General features: G+C 41.5%; 1 protein-coding gene across 1 annotated transcript in view; it reads left to right on the forward strand.

Moving 5' to 3' along the window:
• Positions 1–3,743: 3,743 nt before the first annotated feature.
• The window catches only part of SESTD1 (SEC14 and spectrin domain containing 1), a 123,601-nt gene continuing 121,641 nt past the window's right edge, over positions 3,744–5,703 (forward strand). Inside the window, exon 1 of the mRNA XM_025216539.1 lies at positions 3,744–3,766. The gene's annotated coding sequence lies outside the window, so the exon portion shown is untranslated. The remainder of the gene's footprint in view (positions 3,767–5,703) is intronic.

A 5,703-nucleotide genomic window follows, 5' to 3' on the forward strand; every position in this document is an offset into this window, starting at 1 on the left:
CCTCCCCCCCCCCCCCCCCCTGCCCTGCCACTGATTCGTTTGGCCACTGCCACCCCCCTCCCGCTTCATGGGAAAGACTCCCCCTGCTCCGCTGCCACCCCACTCCCCCTGCTCCGCGTCCAGCTGGAAACCCCTGTGCCTCAGGTAACCGGCATTTTTAGATTACTGACACCCCCCATTCCCAACTCATGCCGGAAAACAGGGCTTTTACTGTACATGGATTTATAGCAGCTGAAAACCTAGCTCAGTCTTTTTATTAACTTCTTCCTTTTTCATTTATTAGGATTTAATGTCACATAGGTTGTTAATGGTTGCAGTTGAACCATTCTTATTTCTAGTTAATCCTGTAACAACATTACCAGTCCTTACAGGAAAATTGTAAGTTTTCAGGCTAATGGCAGATGGAAGTAGTTTATTTGAAAACTCAATAGCTAATTTGCTAAATATTCTCTAATGTTTTGCCACATTTGTTGGATATATACTAAGTGAATTTGTTTTTCCACCACTAGTTTCCCAAGCCTTTTTAATGCAATGTATTGGCATGGGAAGGGCTTCCTTTTTCCATCGGTTTGCCAACATTAATCTGGCTGCTGCCAATAAATACAATATTAGACTAGGATTATGATATATTGTGAGCAACATACTAATTATCCATAAACATTATGATGTTGCATTATTATGATTGTAAAGATCCATTTTTCCCACCCTATTTTTATGTGATAGTCTCTGTTTTAACTTACATTTCTGTACCACCAGAGTTCAGTGAGTTGGTGTATTTAAGATATACACTGCCTATGAATGGCAGCAGTATGTAAGTTAAATTTTTAGCCACCAAAGGACTCAACTTACTAAAAATAATATAATGCTTTTCACTAATTTTCACATTACAGAAAAATATGGCCACCCCTCTGCTGAGTCATAGAGCTGGCCAAACAAGTAGTAAATTGAATAAGCCCAGCAGTCCAAAGGTTCATTTCCCTAAGTCCAGTTCCCTTTATTCAACAGTAGGTGGAGCAAGAGGCAGGCAAGGTTCTTTGAGTAGATGTGATATCCTTTATTAGACCAACTGAGTAGTTGGAAAAAAGTTCTTGGCAAGCTTTCACCCAAAGAACCTTGTCTAGCAAGCTTTCAGGCACAATAACCCTTCTTCAGGCATAGGGAATCTCTGCTGTTATGAGACTCCAAGGAATGAAAGAAGCTAAAAGTGTGATAGCATGTCAGTGAGACTGTAAATAGGTGGAAATTAGGAAAACAAAAGGTAGAGCAGGAAAGGGAGGAGGGAAATGAGGGGGAAGAAAAGCCAAAGGTAAGGGAAACTCTACAGTAGTAGTTCTCCAAGGTAGAAAAAAGGCTGTTTGTGAAAAAGTAAATAGTTGAAAATTAGGAAGACAAAGGGTACAAAAGGATGGGGAGGGGAGGAAAAGAAAAGCGTAAAAGGTGAGGTCTGGCAGGTGCCTGGTGAATCAGATGTCAGGCAGGTTGTAATGTGTGTCATAAATCCAATATCTATATTCATAGATTCATAGATGTTAGGGTCGGAAGGGACCTCAATAGATCATCGAGTCCGACCCCCTGCTGAGTCCATGTTTTTTGTATCCAGTAGATTTATGAAGTGAAGTTTATAGGCTTATCTACCAAAGGTATTTTGTAAATTCCCTCTGAGGATTAGAACTGAGATCGGAGCAGAGTGATTGTCTTGTGAAAAGTGGGCACCCACAAGTAATTGGGTATTCTTGTCTTTGATAAGACTAGCAAGAGTAAATTTCCTAAGTGCCCTTTTTCTTAAGAGAAGCTGAGAACGTATCTGTAACTGGAGAATTGGAGGAATACGGCAAAGGAAGACTTTCAGTACAAGAGAAATCTAAAAAATAGAGATGTGGCCAGTTTAATGATTGCATGTGATATGAATTAAAATGGCTGGCTTTTAAAAATACTGCCTAGAGTGAAATTTTAAAAGAAAAGGAGAATGGAAGCAATATATAGGTTATCCCCATTGTATGTGGACTTCTATGAATATAACAAAAGCTCTTTTGTGTTATCATGCAGCACAGCTACCAAAGCTAAAGATAGTTTCCACCTTATTTCCTTTAATCTACATTTTGGAATCCTTTTTGGAAAGTAAAAGCAATGTATTAGGGCAGATTTCAATCAACAGCATTACTGGCAGAAAAAATAGATTACAAGCAGGTTGGGTTGCTTTCTACTAAATATATTTATAGTCAAAGCACTAGCTAGGACTTGTGATATAGATTTCCTGTGTGACCTTGAACAAATTAATTAGTCCCAGATTCTCTCCTGTAGCAAAATCTACTTGGCAGAGGAGCTGTGGTATGTAGAAAACAGTCAGAGAACCAGTATGACTCCCACATACACAGCCTAGCCTATCTGCACCCAAATGTAAATTAAGGCAGCCATAGGCTACAGTAGCCTACACCAGATTGTTGCCATGCACAAACTGGAAAATAGTATAGCATAATGCTCTGTCCCCAATATGAACTAGTCTTTAGGGCAAGAAGCAGTTGATATAAGAGGTGCCTGCTCATGCAGCTGAAAGTCTCCCATTAGAGGGGAATTCTTAGCTGGCCATTGTACCATGATTCGGAAAAAGGGGAGGAGAATTTGGTCTATTAGGTTCCTCTTCCTAAACTTGCCTTTTAATAAAGTTGATACAGTTGTCAAAATGTATAATTGCCTACTTACAAGGGGATTTTTTAAAAGATTAATTAATCAATATTTCTAAAGGGCTTTAAGATCCATAATGAGAAGGCACTATAAAAGTGTAAAGTATAAACTAAACAAATAAAAGTAGGCTTGCTTTATTGTATAGCTTAATTTATGAAAGAGGTTCCCAAAATGTAATGCAGGCATATATAGAAACTTTTAAACTAATACAATAATGATATATATTCATTACTTAGTCAACTATAATTTTTCCTTTGTTAACTGATACTCTTGTTCTTTACCTGCATATATTGCTTCCACTGATTTTACAGACTCCCCATTCCAGTGAGTACAGGTCTGCTTTCAGCTCAGCCTTCCAAAATGAGCCCCATATCCACAAGGCAAAGTCCAGTAAGAAAATGTAAACTAACTTTGGGTAGTCAGATAAACTACTTCTACACTTTTCCTTTCTGCATGTGAATGTGTGATTAAAATAAACCCATATATTGACAGGTGAAGGAAAGATGGGGTTTGGAGAGTTCCTAAAATTAAGCATAATTATAACACTGGTGCTTTAATAAACTATGAAAGAGCAACATTTGGTCCTGCATACTCAAGTACTTTCCATTTGATATTGAAAAAAATAGATAGCTTTTCTCCCTTCTCTGTTTATAAGAGGCTTTCAAGAGAGGTTTCTGTTTTACATTTTGTTTTACAGTATTGAAAACAGTATTTGTAAACACTCTTCTGGCAAAGAAAAAACCCTTTCACCAAAAAGGAGGTCTCTATAGGACATGCTTGTTCTAAAGGCGGTCAGCTTTTGGTTTAGTTTAATTCCTTCTGGAAGATGGTCTACAGCTGATTTTTGGAATGACAGTTTTTTATCTCTCGCTTTCACAGGTTTGGAAGCTGTTGTTGTGCTGTCCCAGAGGTCTGCAGCTGTTTTGGCAGTGCATGGTGAGAGTTGCAGCCAGTAATGTAGCTGGGACCTGATCCATTAGAGGCTTTGAGTATTGGGATGAAGGCCTTGATTCCACCAGCAGAGTTGACCCGAAACTAACAGTGTGGGCAGAACAGCACATCAAGAAGGGCTTCTGCATTACTTGTGAGTATGTACGAGTATGAAAAATAGTGAATGACATTATTCTACTCTGAAAAAAACGGTGTAGCATAAAGGCAGTTTCTTAGCAAGCTGGAGGTGAGAAAAGGCATTTTTGCTTTGTGAACTATCTGATGACGTATACTCAATAACATGTTCAAGCAGAACCTATAATTGTCACCACCTTGACAAAGCTTAGCTGGATTTAAGGAGCAAACTGTGGTCTGTCTAGTTTTCCTCAGAGCATTTCTCCCTATACCAACCTCCTCATCAGTATTGCCTCTTTCTTCATCTGGTAAAGTTTGAATGGCCTGTTCATTTGGAAACTGCTCTGTTTTGGGCACTGCAGCACACCTGCCATGTCATTTGTTGCATCTGAAGAAAATCAGATATAGAACTGATTTCATCAGTGAAATTGCTACGGCAGCAGGCATATGTAGAAGTGCATACATACATCAGTGCTGGATTCTGCTCTCAATTTGTATGTCACATGAAAAAAGTAATGTTAAAAAAATACAAATAAGGTTTTTCATTTACTCTCTAGGATAGTTATAAAAATGGTGGTCAAATGCAGGCCCTCATCCTGAAGATATTTACAAATAAAATAATTAAAAAAATATGAATAGTTCTATAGACGACACCTCTCTCAACTGACTCCCATGAATTCAGTAGTAGGCTTGGAGTATTGCCATGACACTATTGTCCAGGAAATATAAAGAAGCAAGTCGTTTTTGCTGATACATTTTATTGGCCCAAATGTGGTTAGGAGAGGTGTTAGACAAGCTTCCAGGCACAAACTGCCAGGTTTCCAGACCTAAGGAAAGGCACTTTGTACATGAAAGCTTTTCTAACCTCTCTCCTAACTACACAATTGGTCCAATAAAAGATACAAACCAACTGCTCCTTGCCTTGCTTCTCTCATATAACACGCATGCTTATGTCCTCGTGGCATGGAGGAGGCCTGAACCTCATCATTTACAAGTGACCAAAGGAACGTTTCAAAATGTTGCAAGCCTTGTTTCAGCCACCCTGGCCTCCCTGTTGAGTTTCAGCTTGAATGTTGATGGCTGAAAAATAAACCTCTTGCAAAACAGGGAGAATGAGAGAAGCTCGAGTCTCTCACCAGCACCACTAGCACTAGCTAAGCACCAAGCCTGCTCTACCTCCAGTGCATCCATCCACTGTGAACTGACAAGGACCTATTTTAGTGATTGAATATTTATTGTGTTTTTTGGATTGTTTTTTAAAGAATTTGTGTGTGTCCCAAGCCAAATCAAGTCCAAATCCAGGAGTCAGTCCAGAACCATAGGTGGCCCGACACCCAGCAAACATCCTCCACCCCTGCCAGGGGCTTCAGATGTTTCTAATGTCTTTTGGTGGGCATCCTATGTGCAGGCGCAAGCTGGAGGGTTGGGGTTTGGATGCCCCCAAGTTTTGCCTGCCCTTGGCCATATGGCCACAGGAGCAAGTTAGGGAAAAGCCTCCCATTTCCATAAAATGGCCTTTATGCCCCAACATCTTGGCGGGCACTAAACCACGCCAGGAGAACAGTTATTATCCTCAGAAGGCTTAAGGCAAACTGCCTGCTCAGACCCAGATGCACGGCGTTTCCCCTGCCAGGTCAGTACGGGGTATGTATGAGGACACCTCTTCCTTTCTCTGGGTGCCCTTGCTAGCCATATTTCCGATCACAGCCAGCCCTCCGGGAAGGAGGCTCGCAGGATAACACACGCGGTACTTTTTTGAGGGGGAGGAAGGGGCCGGAGCTTGGTTCTTTTATCTCGTGTCAGCCTTGTCGAGGGGAGCAGCAGCTCCCTCACCACCTGCCTCCGGAGCCCTGGGGGTCGGGGCCCTGGCGGCGGAGTGTGGTCCCCTGGCTGAGGGGAGGGGAGGGCGATCGCGGTGGGGCTCGGAGAAGCCCCTCGCCCCGCGGTGGGGCCGGC

This window comes from Alligator sinensis, unplaced genomic scaffold (genome assembly GCF_000455745.1).
Source record: "Alligator sinensis unplaced genomic scaffold, ASM45574v1 scaffold871_1, whole genome shotgun sequence".
NCBI lineage: Eukaryota > Metazoa > Chordata > Crocodylia > Alligatoridae > Alligator > Alligator sinensis.